At 45.2% G+C, this 21,291-nt stretch overlaps 2 non-coding genes and 3 pseudogenes across 2 annotated transcripts; all 5 read right to left on the bottom strand.

Annotated features, from left to right (window-relative positions):
• Positions 1–13,954: 13,954 nt before the first annotated feature.
• On the bottom strand, positions 13,955–14,063 carry LOC122362410 (annotated as a pseudogene).
• Positions 14,064–15,465: 1,402 nt separating this feature from the next.
• LOC122362425 lies at positions 15,466–15,584 on the bottom strand. Its single transcript, XR_006253118.1, has one exon. It is a non-coding gene; the product is annotated as a 5S ribosomal RNA (ribosomal RNA).
• Positions 15,585–16,976: 1,392 nt separating this feature from the next.
• Positions 16,977–17,093, bottom strand: LOC122362408 (annotated as a pseudogene).
• Positions 17,094–18,496: 1,403 nt separating this feature from the next.
• Positions 18,497–18,614, bottom strand: LOC122362407. The gene has a single exon (XR_006253107.1). It is a non-coding gene; the product is annotated as a 5S ribosomal RNA (ribosomal RNA).
• A 1,389-nt stretch (positions 18,615–20,003) lies between these two features.
• LOC122362409 lies at positions 20,004–20,125 on the bottom strand (annotated as a pseudogene).
• Positions 20,126–21,291: the final 1,166 nt, after the last annotated feature.

Raw genomic sequence — 21,291 nt, forward strand, 5'->3', positions numbered from 1 at the left:
GTAGGCAGATTTTGTAACATGAGTGATATGGTGTTCGAAGGACAGGTTGCTGTCCAATATCACACCCAAGTAACTGTCGGAGTAACGTTTATATCACATCCATCTAATTGTAGTTTGAGCTCAGAAATTTGCTGTGAACATGAATTTGGGCCGATAAGAAGCACCTCTGTTTTATTAGAGTTTAATAGAAGAAAATTTCTAGTCATCCAGTCTTTTATGTCTTTAACACACTCTATTAATTTAGACATTTTTGATAACTCATCAGGCTTAGATGAAATGTATAGCTGTGTGTCATCTGCATAACTGTGGAAATTAACCCCGTGCTTTCTAATAATGTTCCCCAGGGGCAGCATGTATATCGAGAACAGTAAGGGGCCTAAAACTGATCCTTGAGGCACTCCACACTTTACAGGGATTATACTAGAGCGGTCTCCGTTTATATCTACAAATTGATAACGGTCTGATAGGTATGAGTTAAACCACTTTAAAGCCTGTCCCTGTACACCAGCGGTGTTTAAACGCTCCAGGAGATTATTATGATCTATAGTGTCAAATGCAGCTGTGAGATCCAATAAAACTAGTAGCTTAGACGCAGCCTCGGTCAGAGGCTAAGAGCAGGTCATTAGTGATTTTAACTAATGCGGTTTCTGTGCTATGGTGCGGTCTAAAACCTGACTGAAACTCCTCATAGACGTCATTCATCTTTAAGAAGGAGCATAACTGCGCTGACACAACTTTTTCTAATATTTTTGATATAAATGGGAGATTTGATATCGGTCTGTAGTTAGATAGTTCATTAGGATCAAATTGTGTTTTTTTGATCAGAGGCTTAATAATTGCTAATTTGAATGGATTAGGAATGTGACCTAATGATAGGGAGGAGTTAATAATATTTAGAAGAGGTTCACCAGCAGCTGGTAATATATCTTTCAGAAATTTAGTTGGAATAGGATCTAATACACATGTGGCAGATTTAGACTTATTGATTAGTTTATTTAACTCTTCCTGTCCTATGGTTGCAAAACACTGTAACTGAATTTGCTGGGTACTGAGTAAGGCTGGACTATAGGACAAAGTTAAGGGTTGATTTTCCGTTATTTTAAGTCTGATATTATCTATTTTATTAGTGAAGAATTGTATGAAGTCATTGCTACTTAACTGAGAGGGTGTGCAGCGTTCTATTGCTGACCGATCATTTGTTAATCTAGCCACTGTGCTAAATAAAAATCTAGGATTGTTTTGGTTGCTTTCAATGAGTTTACGGAGGTGCTCGGCTCTGGCTGCTTTTAGTGACTGTCTATAAATGCACATATTGTCCTTGTAGGCAATTCTAAAAACCTCTAGTTTAGTCTTTCTCCACTTACGTTCTAGTGAACGAGTAGCTGTTTTTAGAGCGTGTGTATGACTATTGTACCAGGAAAATATTACATATTGTTTTATTTAAGCATATAAACTGACAATTATGCATTATCATTCTCATTTGCACTTTTAGATAACCTTTGACATCATACATATATATATTGTCACGGGGCGGATGAAGCACAGCACAAACAGAGGCGTTTGAACCCCGGAGGGCACGTTTATTCAACGATATAAGTGATGCGTGAATAGTGAGCCGGTGCACAACCGCTGTCAGTGGCGTTATCTTCTGGGTGCTCGGTGCTCAGGGTGCAGTCGGTGAGTACGGCAGCGGCGAATCTTAGGGGAATTAGCTCCGTGTCGTGGTTCAAGGACTGGCTTCTAGAATACAAAAAAAAAAAAAAAAAAAAAAAGTCAGAGACAGTATGTGGGAGTGTGGTCGCTCACTGGAGCGCGGGCCTGACGTGGCTTATCTGGCCACCGGCAAACGAGCTCCAGGTGCGGCGAGTCCGGTGATCAGTGGCTTTTCCAGGTGCTCGTGGTTTAATCCCAGGGCAACGCTGATGGTAGCTCGGGACGCCCGTCACAATATATATATATATATATATATATATATATATATATATATATATATATATATATATATATTGCAAATCTCATATAATATAGTGATGCCTGAAATTCACTTTTAGCATTGATTTTAGGGTCTTTTGCGTAAAAGTGAATTCTAGCCTAACAGAAAGATTTCAATTAGTAAATAATTGTTAAATATTAGGACAGATTTTGATTTGACAATCATTGTACTCTTGGAACTAGTCAGTAAAACTGACATTTTCATTGTATTAAAACCGTCAAAGCATCATACGTCTGAGCTGATCATAACGGATGGTTTCTACTTAGTCTTAAAATGTTTTTGGAAAATGTAGGACATTCTGCAAAATATAATTTTTTTGTGTTCCAAAGAAGAAAAAGTGAAATGACATCAGGGCAAATAAATGATGACAGAATTTTTATTTTCTTCCTCGAATTGTTTCCAATGCTCTGAGACAGAAAACAAGATTGTATTGTGGTGTGAGTGATATCTGAACAGCATTTCACGCTTCTGCTGGCCCAGACTTATCTGCGTCAGCTGTGTGCTGTTGTGGGCCAAAGGGTAATGACCCAGTTGAGCTGCTCTCAACCTTGATTGGTCCTTCCCGGAGTGAGACAGCCAGCCGAGAGAGAAAGTGAGGCATCTGTAAAAACCCTTCAATTGAGTTCCAAAAGATAGTTTGGGAGGAGCATGCTGATATAATTCCACCAATCACGACAAGGACATGTAAAATGCCTCCACACTCAATTTGACAATTCTTCTGACGTTCCTCCTCCCGTCTCACCTCCTCCTTTAATTGTAATTCAGCCCAGGGAAGAAACTTTGAGTTGGATTTGAGTTTCATGCTCCATTGAGGACACAAATCCAAATGTTTGTTCCGTTTCATTGCTTATTCTGATTGAAATGTGAACATTTTATCGTTCTGTCTAAACATGTTCATTTGAACACTTTTAGAAACTTTTTCACTTCCTCTCTGTCTTTGATTAAAGCTTAAATCTGGGGACACAGTAAGTAACATTAAATGAATAGTCGTTCACCAAAAATGAACATTGACACACTTATGTCATTATAAACCTGTATGCATTATTTCATAATGCAATGGAATGTGATATGTAACTATTTTACATTTACAAGGACACTAAAGCTTAAAAAAAAAAATTAGGCTATAAAATATTTTAGGCATGATATTTATTTGCTATTTAATATCTCTTAGAACGACAGATCAATAAAATGGTAGAATCAAGGGATGGACATGAGTGAATCATTGAATCATTCACTCCGCTCTAAGATTCGATTCAGGCTGTTTGGAAATTTGGCGGTTTCTGTAAGTTTACTCCGAGTTGTTTTCATCGATGACACGGTGACGCTATGTAACTATAGTTGACTTAAATCTTTTGAATAATTCATTTCAAGATCTGCTTATTTTTTTGTGATTTGAAGTCGCTGTTCGTTTAGGGCCGGACGCGTTTTCTCACGATTATTTCGTGATATCATTATTTACTGACTATCAATGCTGACTTGCCATGTTTCCAAACTCATTTACAGTCACATGCTTTGAAGCCTACTACCTTAAAGCTGTTTGGTAGGATTAACAGCGGACTGTGTGTAACATACTGTGATGTAAAATGAACACAGCGAACAGCAGCCATGTTCTGTTGCACCTGAACGTTCTGTTATTATTATTATTATTATTATTATTATTATTATTATTATTATTATTATTATTATTATTATTATGACATCATGTTTTGAAAAACAGTTGTGTTGTAATCTTTACTCTGTTTTAGCCACGTTGCCATGGTAATGGACATTAACATTAACAAGGTAAGTGCAGTAAACAAAAAATGTATTACGATATAAAATCGCTATTTTTTTCGTTATATACCATAAAATCAGTGCATTTCTGATACTGGTCTTCTGTGTCTCTTTTTATACGTTATACTTTATCTACATACCACTGTTTGAGCCTTTACCGCGGTAAATGTGGGTTGTATAACAACATCCAACTAACAAGGCAGGTTCAGTAACCCAAATGTTTATTACAAAATAAAATCAATTTTTTTTCATTCAAAAGCATAAAATCTGTGTATTTCTGAGACTTCTGTATTTTTTTCTACATTTCATCTACATGCCACTGTTTGAGTTTTTACCGTGGTAAAAGTGGATGACAACAGTAAATTAACAAGGTATGTTGAATTACCCTAATGTTCAATGCACTACAAAATCAATGTATTTCTGATACTGGTCTTTTTTGTCTGCTTGAATCTCTCCATCTACATGCCACTGTTTGAGTTTTTACCGTGGTAAAAGTGGATGCCAACGTTGAATTAACAAGGTATGTTGAATAACCCAATTGTTCAAGGCAATGTAAAATTTCAATGCATTTAATTTCAATGCACTACAAAATCAATGTATTTCTGATACTGGTCTTTTTTTGTCTGCTTGAATCTCTCCATCTACATGCCTCCGTTTATGCCTTTACCGTGGTAAATATGGATGACAACCTTAAATTAAGAAGATATGTTGAATAACACAAATGTTCAATGCAATGCAAAATCTCAATGCATTTAATTTCAATGCACCACAAAATCTGTGTATTTCTGATACTGGCCTTCTGTGTCTATTTCTATATTTCATTTAAATGCCTCTGTTTATGTCTTTACCGTGGTAAATGTGAGTAAGTTACTAACATTAACTGAACAAGGTAATTTCAGTAAAAAAACCCCAAACATTCACTATAGTATAAACCAATAATTTTTCTAATTTGTATACACCATGTTCAGTTGCACCTGAACATTCTATTATTGTTATTATGACATCATGTTTTGGAACACAGTTGTGTTGTAATCTTTACTCTGTTTTAGCCACGTTGCCATGGTAATGGAAATTAACATTAACAAGGTAAGTGCAGTAAACAAAAAATGTATTACGATATAAAATCGCTATTTTTTTCGTTATATACCATAAAATCAGTGCATTTCTGATACTGGTCTTCTGTGTCTCTTTTTATACTTTATACTTTATCTACATACCACTGTTTGAGTCTTTACCGCGGTAAATGTGGGTTGTATAACAACATCCAACTAACAAGGCAGGTTCAGTAACCCAAATGTTTATTACAAAATAAAATCAACTTTTTTTCATTCAAAAGCATAAAATCTGTGTATTTCTAAGACTCCTTTTTTTTTTCTACATTTCATCCTCATGCCACTGTTTGAGTTTTTACCGTGGTAAAAGTGGATCAACGTTGAATTCAAGGTATGTTGAATAACCCAATTGTTCAATGCAATGCAAAGTCTCAATGCATTTAATTTCAATGCACCACATAATCAGTGTATTTCTGATACTGGTCTTCTGTGTCTCTTTATATATTTCATCTACATGCCACTGTTCGAGTTTTTACCATGGTAAAAGTGGATGACAACATTAAATGAACAAGGTATGTTGAATAACCCAATTGTTCAATGCAATATAAAATCTCAATGTATTTAATTTCAATGCACTACAAAATCATTGTATTTCTGATACTGGTCTTTTTTTCTCTGCTTCAATCTCTCCATCTACATGCCACCGTTTATGTCTTTACCGTGGTAAATGTTGATGACAACATTAAATTAACAAGGTATGTTGAATAATCCAATTCTTTATTGCAATACAAAGTTTCAATGCATTTAATTTCAATGCACTACAAAATCCGTGTATTTCTGATACTGGTCTTCTGTGTCTCTTTGTATGTTTCATCCACATGCCACTGTTTGAGTTTTTACCGTGGTGAAAGTGGATGACAACATTAAATTAACAAGGTATGTTTAATAGTCTAAATTTTCAATGCAATCCAAAGTCTCAATGCATTTAATTTCAATGCACCACAAAATCTGTGTATTTCTGATACTGTTTTTTTCTCTGCTTGAATCTCTCCATCTACATGCCACCATTTATGTCTTTACCGTGGTAAAAGTGGATGACAACATTAAATTAAGAAGGTATGTTGAATAACCCAATTGTTCAATGCTATGCAAAGTCTCAATGCATTTAATTTCAATGCACCACAAAATCTGTGTATTTCTGATACTGGTCTTCTGTGTCTCTTTGTATGTTTCATCCACATGCCACTGTTTGAGTTTTTACAGTGGTAAAAGTAGATGACAACATTAAATTAAGAAGGTATTGTGACGAATGTCCCGAGCAGCCATCAGCGTCGCCCTGGTAAACAACGAGGAGCACGTGCATGCACTCATTACAGGCTGACCGGTCTCAGCTGTCGCTCATCAGCGGCCAGGATAAAAAGGCTACGCGGCATGCTGTCAGTGAGCTTTTGCCTCCATGACTCTTGTCCCCCCGCAGAAAGCAGCGTGTAGACTGGTCAGCTGGCACCCCACGGCACGCACTTCACTCTGCACCACGAAGAAAGAGAACGAGCACCGGAGCACGCGTATCCCACGGACCGGCACTTTCACCCGTACTTCTTTTGTCATTTTTGCTTTCTGAATAAAATCCACCCTCCGGGTTTTCACTTGAGCCCTCCTTGCTGTGTGTTTCTTCACCCCGTCACACTGGTGGAGAATGCGAGCAAGAGTGTGAAGAAACACCGCAAGTGATCTAAATCTTTGCTTCCTATATATATATTTTTTTTTCTGCCCCCTTTTAGTTTACCACGTGGTGTAGTGCTCCTCCCCCGCCATGGAGGAACTGATACAACGGCTCACCGAGGTTAGCGTCCGCCAGCAACAAATCATGGAGCACTTGGCTACTCTACAGGGCGAAGCGGAGCGGGAGCTCGCCGCCCTACGATCCGCCGCTGCCCAACAGATTCCGCTGCCGGACCCCCGAGCCCAAGCCACCAAACTGCTGCCGAAAATGTCCGTGGATGATGATCCAGAGGCGTACTTGAAAATGTTCGAGACTACAGCGAACGCAGAGGGTTGGCACCCCGAGGAGTGGGCGCGGATACTAGCCCCCTCTTAACCGGCGAGGCGCAGCGCGCGCATATTTTTCGCCGCGTGCGGCGCAGAAAGCTACCAAGAAGTGCGCCGAGAAATCCTCTCGCCGGTAGCCACGGCCCAACAGTTTCACAGCTGGGAGTATAACCCACGCCTTCCTGCCCGTGCGCAAGCAGCCGATCTCACGCACCTCGCCCAACACTGGCTTCTAGACGGGTCTCCAACCACAGGTCAGGTGGTGGAGCGCGTGGTAGTGGATTGATTTTTGAGAGGCCTTACCCGCGCTCACAGACAGGGGGTCAAAATGCGGAACCCAGCCACAACCAACGAGCTCGTCGAGGCAGTGGAACTGGCGGACGCGGCCTAATATCGGGAGCCTGGGGAGAGAGCGCTGCCTTTTCCCCGGAGGGTGGTCCAGGAGCGATGCGCGCCAGAGGGCAGGTTGAGACCAGTCAGCAGGCCGGCGGTTCCCTCTCCACGTGATGAACCCATGCCAACGGAAGATCCGGCACCCCCTGCACCTGCATGGCTGGCCGGCTGCATCGTGCACCACGAGCTGCCCAAGGGGGCTCCGGAGGCCAAGGTCCAGGTGAACGGGAAATCCTTCCGGGCTCTGCTGGACTCGGGCAGCACAGTCACCCTGGTGCGCGCAAACATCCTGGCCCCCTGCACGGAGAAGAAGAAGAAACTCCTTCCCATCACCTGTGTGCACGGGGACACTCTGCAAGTTCTGGCTCGCCGCGTTGATATCTCGGCCAAGCCAGGGACCTGGACAGTGGAAGTCGGGGTGGTGAAGGACCTACCAGTACCAATCCTGTTGGGAAAGGACTGGCCGGGATTTGATCACCTGCTCGCCGCCGCCACTCAGCCTGCCGACCCCAGTGGGAACCGCCAACAACCACGGCCAGCCCGCGTGCCACGGACACGCCCGGCATTACTGGCCTCAGACAGTGGGAGAGAAGGAGAGACCCCCTCCCAGAGTTCTAACCTGTTTTTTGATGTGTTCCAACAGGTATCTGGGGGGGGGCTCATTCGCCAAGGCCCAAAAGGAAGACGACCGCCTTAAACACTGTTGGCCGCAAGTGCGCGTTGTATACTCTTCTCTGCCCGTCCTCGGAGTAGGACGTGTTTTTCCTCCCTCTCCCTACCCGTGACCTTGCCTGCTTGTGCTTCTTAGTCTCGTCTTGTGTCTACTTTTCTCCACTTGAGAGACTCTCTCTGCCCTGCTCTCCAGCTGAAAACATGGAATTGATCAACTGGTCTCTCAACGCAATTGACACCATCTTCTCGAAGAGAAGCGTGGGTTCGGGGGAACCCGATTGTCCTGCCGGGACGATGGCAGCCGGGTATTCGATGGACGCCTGGGAGAAGTGGCGTCTCGTGTGCTTGGAGCCTCTTTCCGTGGAGGATATTGAAGATATCTTTCTTTTCGGAACCTTGATTACGGGGCTATTGCTGATCGGATTGGGCATAGCCCTGGTTTATCGACAAATTGAGAGAACGAGGGCAGCTGTCCACAGCCCCACAATGCTGCCTGGATTAATTGAAGCGGTGGGCAGAGCTGTCGGGACTCAGACTGTGGTTGTGAACCGCACTTTGGATAACATCATGGGAAGCTCGAGGCTGTCGGGACTCAGACTGTGGTTGTGAACCGCACTTTGGATAACATCGTGGGGAAGCTCGAGGCTCTGTTTCGGAAAATGGACCAGGATGGACAATAGAGTAGTTCGGGTAAAAATTGTCTATGACTACTCGCACCAAGCCTAAACAAATTCCATTCTTATCTGGTTTTGACTCCCTGTACCATGCACTGGCCTCGGCCAAGGCCACTGCTGGAAAAACAACTCCCCCGGCAGATCACGGCAGTGAAGACGCTCTCGCACTCCTCACCCCCACCTTTCCGCCTGCCTGGCAGACGGGTCTGGATCAAGCGCTGCATCGACGGCTGCCAGAGAAGGATGACTGCTCGCCAGTGGAGGATCCCAATAACCCAGATTTTTACCTCGTCTTACATGTTGTCAAAAGTGTCTAAACTATGTGCTTCTATTGCTGAGGTGTTTTTTTCCCGTTACCACACTGTGGTCCCTTAGGAGCACAGTCTGGGTTTGGCTTATTTTTTTCTCGCCTCACCTCTCCTCATGTAATGCTGTACTTCTTTATTTCTGTCATCCCGTCATGTCTACCCCCATCTTCTATCTGTATGTGGATGGGATGATGGCCCAAAAGCATTTCACTACATGTCGTACTACGTATGTCTGTGTATGTGACAAATAAAATTTGAATTTGAATTTGAATTTGATTAGAGGGACAGGACGTGCAGCCAAGGCCCCATCCTCTCCCACATTTTGTGGTGAAAAATGGCCTGTTGTACTGTGTCGCCCAGCGGAGGGGGGAGGAGAAGCTGCTGTTGGTTGTCCCAAAAACAAAGACTGAGGCAATATTAGAGCTGGGCCACTCCCATCCGATGGCCGGACACCTTGGGGCCGCCAACACGGCGCAAAGAATTCGGGACTGGTTTCACTGGCCAGGTCTCGATGCTGAGGTGAAACGGTTCTGCCAGGCCTGCCTGACGTGCCAGCTAACAACGCCTCGCACTCTTCCCCCCAGTCCTCTCATTCCGCTACCCATCATCGATGTGCCCTTCGAGCGCATCGGGATGGACCTAGTGGGGCCGTTGCCGAAGTCCGCCCGGGGACACGAACACGTGCTGGTTATCGTCGACTACGCCACCCGTTTCCCCGAGAAGGTACCCCTTCCGGAAGGCCACTGCGAAGGCAATCGCCAAGGAGCTGTTCCTCCTCTTCAGCCGGGTCGGCATACCAGCCGAGATCCTGACCGATCAAGGTACCCCCTTCATGTCCCGGCTAATGGCTGACCTCTGCCGGCTGCTGCAAGTAAAACAGTTGAGGACCACGGTCTACCACCCACAGATAGACGGCCTGGTTGAGAGGTTCAACCAGACACTCAAACAGATGCTCCGACATGTGGTGGCCGAAGACAGACGGGACTGGGACTTGATGCTGCCGTATATACTCTTCGGCATCCGGGAGGTTCCCCAAGCCTCAACGGGGTTCACGCCCTTCAAACTCCTCTTTGGCCGACAGCCTCGGGGCCTCCTGGACGTCGCCAAGGAGGCCTGGGAGCAGCAGCCGGCAGCCCATCCTACCGTTGTGGAGCACGTCAAGAAGATGAGGGACCGGATAGACCGCGTCATGCCATTAGTCCGGGACCACCTGTGTAAAGCTCAACAGGCCCAACAACGAGACTACAACCGGGCAGCCCAACCACGGGAATTCCAGCCCGGTGACAAGGTCTTGGTCCTCGTTCCTACGGCTCCGGCCTTGCGACTACCAGTCCCGTGGTTGTTGACACCAACCCCCATCTTTCGGCTGCCCAGAAGGGGGAGCTCCAGCACCTGGTCGGTCAGTTCTCGGACGTGTTCTCCCCTAGCCCTGGGCGGACCTACGTCATCGAGCACGAGATCCGGACGCCCCCTGGAGTTATCGTCCGGCAGCGGCCCTACCGTGTCCCGGAGGCTCGTCGGCAGGCTATCGAGGAGGAAATACAACAAATGCTCAAATTGGGGGTAATCGACCCATCCCGTAGCCCGTGGTCCAGTCCTATAGTGATGGTGCCAAAACCCGACGGCTCCCTCCGCTTCTGCAACGATTTCCGCCGGTTGAACGAGGTCTCCGAGTTTGACGGGTACCCCATGCCCCGTGTGGACGAGTTGTTGGACCGACTGGGAAGGGCCCGGTACATCTCTACACTTGACCTGACGAAAGGCTACTGGCAGGTACCCCTCTCTAAGTCCTCAAGACCTAAAACTGCATTTTCTACCCCTAGCGGACACTGGCAATACCGGACCCTTCCCTTCGGACTTCACGGGGCCCCCGCAACCTTCCAGCGTATGATGGACGTTGTCCTCCCTCCCCATCAGAGCTACGCCGCGGCCTGTCTGGACGACGTTGTCATCCACTCGGAGACCTGGGAGGACCACCTAGAGCGCTTGCGGAGGGTGCTGTCCGAACTCCGGAGGGCTGGGCTCACAGCCAACCCCAGGAAATGTCACCTGGCACTGTCTGAAGCAAGGTACCTGGGTTACCAAGTCGGGAGGGGCCTTATCCGGCCCCAGGAAGACAAGGTGGAAGCGGTCAAGAATGCCCCGAGGCCCCTCACCAAAACCCAGGTACGAGCCTTTCTGGGGTTGGCGGGCTACTATCGTTGTTTTATCCCCAACTTCTCCTCTTTAGCCGCCTCCCTGACGGACCTAACCAGGAAGGGGCAGCCGGAGAAGATAAAGTGGACACCCGAGACCGAGGAGGCGTTCCGGAAGATCGAGAAGGCGCTAACATCGGAACCGGTCCTTCGAGTGCCGGATTTCAGCTGCCCCTTTCTGTTACAGACGGATGCCTCCGATACGGGGTTGGGGGCAGTTCTCTCCCAAATCCGGGAGGGCGAGGAGCATCCGGTCTTATACACCAGTCGAAAGCTGTCCCCAGCCGAGAGAAACTACGCGGCGGTAGAAAAGGAGGCCCTGGCCCTTGTCCGGAAGTTCACCCTCCTCACCGACCACGCCCCACTGCAATGGATGGCCCGGGCCAAGGAAACCAACGCGAGGGTGACCTGGTGGTTCCTAGCGCTCCAGGACTTCAACTTTGTTGTGCGTCACCGAGCTGGAGCGGCGAACGCCAATGCGGACGGGCCCTCTCGGATCTGGGCAGCTTTCGCAGGTCTGTCAGGGGTCACTCCCCGCCCACCCCCGGCTTCTCCCCTAACGGCACGTTTCATTTCAGGACCAGGACGACACTTAGGGGGGGGGAGTGTGACGAGCGTCCCGAGCAGCCATCAGCGTCGCCCTGGTAAACAACGAGGAGCACGTGCATGCACTCATCACAGGCTGACCGGTCTCAGCTGTCGCTCATCAGCGGGCCAGGATAAAAAGGCTACGCAGCATGCTGTCAGTGAGCTTTTGCCTCCATGAACTCTAACGCTAACTCTAACGACTCTTCTCTTGTCCCCCCGCAGAAAGCAGCGTGTAGACTGGTCAGCCGGCACCCCACGGCACGCACTTCACTCTGCACCACGAAGAAAGAGAACGAGCACCGGAGCACGCGTATCCCACGGACCGGCACTTTCACCCGTACTTCTTTTGTCATTTTTTTGCTTTCTGGAATAAAATCCACCCTCCGGGATTTTCACTTGAGCCCTCCTTGCTGTGTGTTTCTTCACCCCGTCACAGTATGTTGAATAACCCAATTGTTTAATGCAATGCAAAGTCGCAATGAATTTAATTTCAATGCACCACAAAATCTGTGTATTTCTGATACTGTTTTTTTTTTTTTCTCTGCTTGAATCTCTCCATCTACATGCCACCGTTTATGTCTTTACCGTGGTAAATGTTGATGACAACATTAAATTAACAAGGTATGTTGAATAACACAAATGTTAAATGCAATGCAAAGTCTCAATGCATTTAATTTCAATGCACCACAAAATCTGTGTATTTCTGATACTGGTCTTCTGTGACTCTTTATATATTTCATCTACATAAAAGTGTTTGAGTTTTTACCATGGTAAAAGTGGATGACAACATTAAATTAAGAAGGTACGTTGAATAACCCAATTGTTCAATGCAATGCAAAGTCTCAATGCATTTAATTTCAATGCACGACAAAATCTGTGTATTTCTGATACTGGTCTTTTTTTCTCTGCTTCAATCTCTCCAACTACATGCCACCGTTTATGTCTTTACCGTGGTAAATGTGGATGACAACATTAAATTAAGAAGGTATGTTGAATAACCCAATTGTTCAATGCAATGCAAAGTCTCAATGCATTTAATTTCAATGCACCACAAAATCTGTGAATTTGTCATACTGGTCTTCTGTGACTCTTTATATATTTCATCTACATGCCACTGTTTGAGTTTTTACCATGGTAAAAGTGGATGACAACATTAAATTAAGAAGGTATGTTGAATAACCCAATTGTTCAAAGCAATGCAAAGTCTCAATGCATTTAATTTCAATGCACTACAAAATCTGTGTATTTCTGATACTGGTCTTCTGTGTCTTTGTTTATTTAAACGGGAGTTTTTATCGCCTTTAGCTGAAATGGAGTGATCAACGTGGTCGCTGTGCGATACTGATACCCTGTTCTCCGAACTACTAAGCGAATGAAATCAAATAAGGTCCACCACATCCACTCTCCTGTAAATGGACAGTGAAAAGGTTTGTCGGTCTGACATAGAGTGTCAGTAATGTATACGACCACGTTAAACAGTCCATTTCCAGCTAAAGGCGATAAAAACACCCAATGACATGAACAAAGAAACGCCGTTCAGAGCGATCACGTGTCAAACAAACTAAAAGTAAAAAAAAAAAAAACTATAACAAGTAAAATGAAATAAAAACGGAATCAAATATTAAACAACGCAAACATAGACCAATTGAGTTCAACGAATCATTGATCCTGAAGACATGGATCAGCATGTTCAGGTCGTTTGATTAGGGTCAGAGCTGAAATTTACAGGAGAGTGGATGTGGTGGATCTTATTTGAGGATTCCTGATGCAGGAAAAGGCAAATACGAATTTTGTAGTCAGGCACCCCGAGAGGAAACAAATGGGGGCCTAATGTCGAAGGACTTAAAGCGGCCGTGCCTAGGATTTCTTTAAACGAATAAATAATTAGCTCTTCGGTTGATTCTTGAATTTGTTTATTTATTTATTTATTTTTTCCCCGGTGCAGTTTGCATTCAAGCGGTTGGACTGACAAACAAGACTGGCAACCTCTCAAGTCGAAGAGAAGGGCCCGAGTTGCAAAGGAACGTGCAGCTCTAAAGAGGTCGCTGTAGAGAGAGAGAGAAGGTCTGTCTATCGCTCCCTGGAGGAGAAAGCAAGAATGACGACGTTGAGCTGTCCTCCGTCACAGCGACGAAGCAGAAAGGCGGCACAGAGAAGGGCAAAGCAAAGCAGCAGCAAATGTAAAAGGGTAAAGGAGCGAGCCAAAACAGTCGGCCCCCGGAGAAGAGCGCTCGCTGACTGGTGAAGGAAAAGCAAAAGCTTACAGCACCTGGTATTCCCAGGCGGTCTCCCATCCAAGTACTAACCAGGCCTGCCCCTGCTTAGCTTCCGAGATCGGGCGTGCTCAGGGTGGTATGGCCGTAAACGAAAGCAGCCCGCGAATGCGAGCTATTTAAAGAAGGCACCGGCAGCAGGCCAAAGACGCACACCAGCTTTTCCACTCCACTCTTTTCATGTCTTCTGCAACTCTTCGACATTGTCTGCCCGAGAAAAAGGCGCCCCACCGGCAAACTTGGCGGAGCGCGCATTTACGCGCCGTCCTCACAACGCCAAAACAACACGTCCATTTCCCCTTCTTTTTCACGCCTTCGTCCCTACATCAATGCCTTCCTTCCTTAATAAATCAACTCACATTAATTCAGTTGGAAGACAAACATCGCTGACGCTGCGAGCCACACTGAGTGCAAGTAAACGCAAGTCTATTTCTCAACGATATCAAATTAATCAGGCACCTTTATTTACATTTCAACCATATCCTGTCAAAGCACTCAACGCTATACAATTTGGAGCACAGAGTGTCAGTAATGTACAACCACCACGATGAACACTCCATTTCCAGCTAAAGGCGATCAAAACACCCATCGACATGAACAAAGAAACGTCGTTCGGAGCGATCACCTGGCAAACAAACTAAAACTTCTAAAAGTTCTTTCACACGAACAAAATTAAATAAAACCTTTGACACCTGTTTAGAAATCGTAAAAACTAAATAAATCAATAAAAAACACCCACTGACATGAATAAAGAAACACCGTTCGGAGTGATCACGTGTCAAACAAACTAAAAGTAAAAAAAAAAAAAAACTAAAAACTACAACAAGTAAAATGAAATAAAACGGAATCAATTATTAAACAATGCAAACATAGACCAATTGAGTTCAACGAATCGTTGATCCTGAAGACATGGATCAGCATGTTCAGGTCGTTTGATTAGGGTCAGAGCTGAAATTTACAGGAGAGTGGATGTGGTGGATCTTATTTGAGGATTCCTGACGCAGGAAAAGGCAAATCACGGATTTTGTAGTCAGGCACCCCGAGAGGAAACAAATGGGGGCCTAATGTCGAAGGACTTAAAGCGGCCGTGCCTAGGATTTCTTTAAACGAATAAATAATTAGCTCTTCGGTTGATTCTTGAATTTCTTAAATCATTTGTTTATTTATTTATTTTTTCCCGGTGCAGTTTGCATTCAAGCGGTTGGACTGACAAACAAGACTGGCAACCTCTCAAGTCGAAGAGAAGGGCCCGAGTTGCAAAAGGAACGCAGCTCTAAAGAGGTCGCTGTAGAGAGAGAGAGAAGGTCTGTCTATCGCTCCCTGGAGGAGAAAGCAAGAATGACGACGTTGAGCTGTCCTCCGTCACAGCGACGAAGCAGAAAGGCGGCACAGAGAAGGGCAAAGCAAAGCAGCAGCAAATGTAAAAGGGTAAAGGAGCGAGCCAAAACAGTCGGCCCCTGGAGAAGAGCGCCGCTGACTGGTGAAGGAAAAGCAAAGCTTACAGCACCTGGTATTCCCAGGCGGTCTCCCATCCAAGTACTAACCAGGCCCGCCCCTGCTTAGCTTCCGAGATCAGACGAGATCGGGCGTGCTCAGGGTGGTATGGCCGCAAGCGAAAGCAGCCCGCGAATGCGAGCTATTTAAAGAAGGCACCAGCAGCAGGCCAAAGACGCACACCAGCTTTTCCACTCCACTCTTTTCATGTCTTCTGCAACTCTTCGACATTGTCTGCCCGAGAAAAGGCGCCCCACCGGCAAACTTGGCGGAGCGCGGCGCTTACGCCGCCCTCACCACGCCAAAACAACACGTCCATTTCCCCTTCTTTTTCACGCCTTCGTCCCTACATCAATGCCTTCCTTCCTTAATAAATCAACTCACATTAATTCAGTTGGAAGACAAACATCGCTGACGCTGCGAGCCACACTGAGTGCAAGTAAACGCAAGTCTATTTCTCAACGATATCAAATTAATCAGGCACCTTTATTTACATTTCAACCATATCCTGTCAAAGCACTCAACGCTATACAATTGGAGCACAGAGTGTCAGTAATGTACAACCACCACGATGAACACTCCATTTCCAGCTAAAGGCGATCAAAACACCCATCGACATGAACAAAGAAACGTCGTTCGGAGCGATCACCTGGCAAACAAACTAAAACTTCTAAAAGTTCTTTCACACGAACAAAATTAAATAAAACCTTTGACACCTGTTTAGAAATCGTAAAAACTAAATAAATCAATAAAAACACCCACTGACATGAATAAAGAAACACCGTTCGGAGTGATCACGTGTCAAACAAACTAAAAAAAAAAAAAACTAAAAACTACAACAAGTAAAATGAAATAAAAATGGAATCAATTATTAAACAATGCAAACATAGACCAATTGAGTTCAACGAATCGTTGATCCTGAAGACATGGATCAGCATGTTCAGGTCGTTTGATTAGGGTCAGAGCTGAAATTTACAGGAGAGTGGATGTGGTGGATCTTATTTGAGGATTCCTGACGCAGGAAAAGGCAAATCACGGATTTTGTAGTCAGGCACCCGAGAGGAAACAAATGGGGGCCTAATGTCGAAGGACTTAAAGCGGCCGTGCCTAGGATTTCTTTGAACGAATAAATAATTAGCTCTTCGGTTGATTCTTGAATTTCTTAAATCATTTGTTTATTTATTTATTTTTTCCCCGGTGCAGTTTGCATTTAAGCGGTTGGACTGACAAACAAGACTGGCAACCTCTCAAGTCGAAGAGAAGGGCCCGAGTTGCAAAGGCGTGCAGCTCTAAAGAGGTCGCTGTAGAGAGAGAGAGAAGGTCTGTCTATCGCTCCCTGGAGGAGAAAGCAAGAATGACGACGTTGAGCTGTCCTCCGTCACAGCGACGAAGCAGAAAGGCGGCACAGAGAAGGGCAAAGCAAAGCAGCAGCAAATGTTAAAGGGTAAAGGAGCGAGCCAAAACAGTCGGCCCCTGGAGAAGAGCGCTCGCTGACTGGTGAAGGAAAAGCAAAGCTTACAGCACCTGGTATTTCCAGGCGGTCTCCCATCCAAGTACTAACCAGGCCCGCCCCTGCTTAGCTTCCGAGATCGGACGAGATCGGGCGTGCTCAGGGTGGTATGGCCAAGCGAAAGCAGCCCGCGAATGCGAGCTATTTAAAGAAGGCACCGGCAGCAGGCCAAAGACGCACACCAGCTTTTCCACTCCACTCTTTTCATGTCTTCTGCAACTCTTCGACATTGTCTGCCCGAGAAAAGGCGCCACACCGGCAAACTTGGCCGGAGCGCGGCGTTTCCTTTTATCCCTCACCACGCCAAAACAACACGTCCATTTCCCCTTCTTTTTCACGCCTTCGTCCCTACATCAATGCCTTCCTTCCTTAATAAATCAACTCACTTTAATTCAGTTGAAGACAAACATCGCTGACGCTGCGAGCCACACTGAGTGCAAGTAAACGCAAGTCTATTTCTCAACGATATCAAATTAATCAGGCACCTTTATTTACATTTCAACCATATCCTGTCAAAGCACTCAACGCTATACAATTCGGAGCACAGAGTGTCAGTAATGTACAACCACCACGATGAACACTCCATTTCCAGCTAAAGGCGATCAAAACACCCATCGACATGAACAAAGAAACGTCGTTCGGAGCGATCACCTGGCAAACAAACTAAAACTTCTAAAAGTTCTTTCACACGAACAAAATTAAATAAAACCTTTGACACCTGTTTAGAAATCGTAAAAACTAAATAAATCAATAAAAACACCCACTGACATGAATAAAGAAACACCGTTTGGAGTGATCACGTGTCAAACAAACTAAAAGTAAAAAAAAAAAAAACTAAAAACTACAACAAGTAAAATGAAATAAAAACGGAATCAATTATTAAACAATGCAAACATAGACCAATTGAGTTCAACGAATCGTTGATCCTGAAGACATGGATCAGCATGTTCAGGTCGTTTGATTAGGGTCAGAGCTGAAATTTACAGGAGAGTGGATGTGGTGGATCTTATTTGAGGATTCCTGACGCAGGAAAAGGCAAATACGGATTTTGTAGTCAGGCACCCCGAGAGGAAACAAATGGGGGCCTAATGTCGAAGGACTTAAAGCGGCCGTGCCTAGGATTTCTTTAAACGAATAAATAATTAGCTCTTTGGTTGATTCTTGAATTTCTTAAATCATTTGTTTATTTATTTATTTTTTCCCCGGTGCAGTTTGCATTCAAGCGGTTGGACTGACAAACAAGACTGGCAACCTCTCAAGTCGAAGAGAAGGGCCCGAGTTGCAAAGGAACGTGCAGCTCTAAAGAGGTCGCTGTAGAGAGAGAGAGAAGGTCTGTCTATCGCTCCCTGGAGGAGAAAGCAAGAATGACGACGTTGAGCTGTCCTCCGTCACAGCGACGAAGCAGAAAGGCGGCACAGAGAAGGGCAAAGCAAAGCAGCAGCAAATGTAAAAGGGTAAAGGAGCGAGCCAAAACAGTCGGCCCCTGGAGAAGAGCGCTCGCTGACTGGTGAAGGAAAAGCAAAGCTTACAGCACCTGGTATTCCCAGGCGGTCTCCCATCCAAGTACTAACCAGGCCCGCCCCTGCTTAGCTTCCGAGATCGGGCGAGATCGGGCGTGCTCAGGTGGTATGGCCATAAGCGAAAGCAGCCCGCGAATGCGAGCTATTTAAAGAAGGCACCGGCAGCAGGCCAAAGACGCACACCAGCTTTTCCACTCCACTCTTTTCATGTCTTCTGCAACTCTTCGACATTGTCTGCCCGAGAAAAAGGCGCCCCACCGGCAAACTTGGCGGAGCGCGCGTTACGCCGTCCCTCACCACGCCAAAACAACACGTCCATTTCCCCTTCTTTTTCACGCCTTCGTCCCTACATCAATGCCTTCCTTCCTTAATAAATCAACTCACATTAATTCAGTTGGAAGACAAACATCGCTGACGCTGCGAGCCACACTGAGTGCAAGTAAACGCAAGTCTATTTCTCAACGATATCAAATTAATCAGGCACCTTTATTTACATTTCAACCATATCCTGTCAAAGCACTCAACGCTATACAATTCGGAGCACAGAGTGTCAGTAATGTACAACCACCACGATGAACACTCCATTTCCAGCTAAAGGCGATCAAAACACCCATCGACATGAACAAAGAAACGCGTGCGGAGCGATCACCTGGCAAACAAACTAAAACTTCTAAAAGTTCTTTCACACGAACAAAATTAAATAAAACCTTTGACACCTGTTTAGAAATCGTAAAAACTAAATAAATCAATAAAAAACACCCACTGACATGAATAAAGAAACACCGTTCGGAGTGATCACGTGTCAAACAAACTAAAAGTAAAAAAAAAACTAAAAACTACAACAAGTAAAATGAAATAAAAACGGAATCAATTATTAAACAATGCAAACATAGACCAATTGAGTTCAACGAATCGTTGATCCTGAAGACATGGATCAGCATGTTCAGGTCGTTTGATTAGGGTCAGAGCTGAAATTTACAGGAGAGTGGATGTGGTGGATCTTATTTGAGGATTCCTGACGCAGGAAAAGGCAAATACGGATTTTGTAGTCAGGCACCCGAGAGGAAACAAATGGGGGCCTAATGTCGAAGGACTTAAAGCGGCCGTGCCTAGGATTTCTTTAAACGAATAAATAATTAGCTCTTGGTTGATTCTTGAATTTCTTAAATCATTTGTTTATTTATTTATTTTTCCCGGTGCAGTTTGCATTCAAGCGGTTGGACTGACAAACAAGACTGGCAACCTCTCAAGTCGAAGAGAAGGGCCCGAGTTGCAAAGGACGTGCAGCTCTAAAGAGGTCGCTGTAGAGAGAGAGAAGGTCTGTCTATCGCTCCCTGGAGGAGAAAGCAAGAATGACGACGTTGAGCTGTCCTCCGTCACAGCGACGAAGCAGAAAGCGGCACAGAGAAGGGCAAAGCAAAGCAGCAGCAAATGTAAAAGGGTAAAGGAGCGAGCCAAAACAGTCGGCCCCTGGAGAAGAGCGCTCGCTGACTGGTGAAGGAAAAGCAAAGCTTACAGCACCTGGTATTCCCAGGCGGTCTCCCATCCAAGTACTAACCAGGCCCGCCCCTGCTTAGCTTCCGAGATCGGACGAGATCGGGCGTGCTCAGGGTGGTGGTATGGCCTGCAGCGAAAGCAGCCCGCGAATGCGAGCTATTTAAAGAAGGCACCGGCAGCAGGCCAAAGACGCACACCAGCTTTTCCACTCCACTCTTTTCATGTCTTCTGCAACTCTTCGACATTGTCTGCCCGAGAAAAAGGCGCCCCACCGGCAAACTTGGCGGGCGCGCGGCGTTCCGCCGTCCTCACCACGCCAAAACAACACGTCCATTTCCCCTTCTTTTTCACGCCTTCGTCCCTACATCAATGCCTTCCTTCCTTAATAAATCAACTCACTTTAATTCAGTTGGAAGACAAACATCGCTGACGCTGCTGCTGAGCCACACTGAGTGCAAGTAAACGCAAGTCTATTTCTCAACGATATCAAATTAATCAGGCACCTTTATTTACATTTCAACCATATCCTGTCAAAGCACTCAACGCTATACAATTCGGAGCACAGAGTGTCAGTAATGTACAACCACCACGATGAACACTCCATTTCCAGCTAAAGGCGATCAAAACACCCATCGACATGAACAAAGAAACGTCGTTCGGAGCGATCACCTGGCAAACAAACTAAAACTTCTAAAAGTTCTTTCACACGAACAAAATTAAATAAAACCTTTGACACCTGTTTAGAAATCGTAAAAACTAAATAAATCAATAAAAAACACCCACTGACATGAATAAAGAAACACCGTTCGGAGTGATCACGTGTCAAACAAACTAAAAGTAAAAAAAAAAAACTAAAAACTACAACAAGTAAAATGAAATAAAAACGGAATCAATTATTAAACAATGCAAACATAGACCAATTGAGTTCAACGAATCGTTGATCCTGAAGACATGGATCAGCATGTTCAGGTCGTTTGATTAGGGTCAGAGCTGAAATTTACAGGAGAGTGGATGTGGTGGATCTTATTTGAGGATTCCTGACGCAGGAAAAGGCAAATACGGATTTTGTAGTCAGGCACCCGAGAGGAAACAAATGGGGCCTAATGTCGAAGGACTTAAAGCGGCGTGCTAGGATTTCTTTAAACGAATAAATAATTAGCTCACGGTTGATTCTTGAATTTCTTAAATCATTTGTTTATTTATTTATTTTTTCCCGGTGCAGTTTGCATCAAGCTGTTGGACTGACAAACAAGACTGGCAACCTCTCAAGTCGAAGAGAAGGGCCCGAGTTGCAAAGGAT

Source organism: Puntigrus tetrazona, chromosome 17 (assembly GCF_018831695.1).
Source record: "Puntigrus tetrazona isolate hp1 chromosome 17, ASM1883169v1, whole genome shotgun sequence".
In the NCBI taxonomy this organism is placed as follows: domain Eukaryota; kingdom Metazoa; phylum Chordata; class Actinopteri; order Cypriniformes; family Cyprinidae; genus Puntigrus; species Puntigrus tetrazona.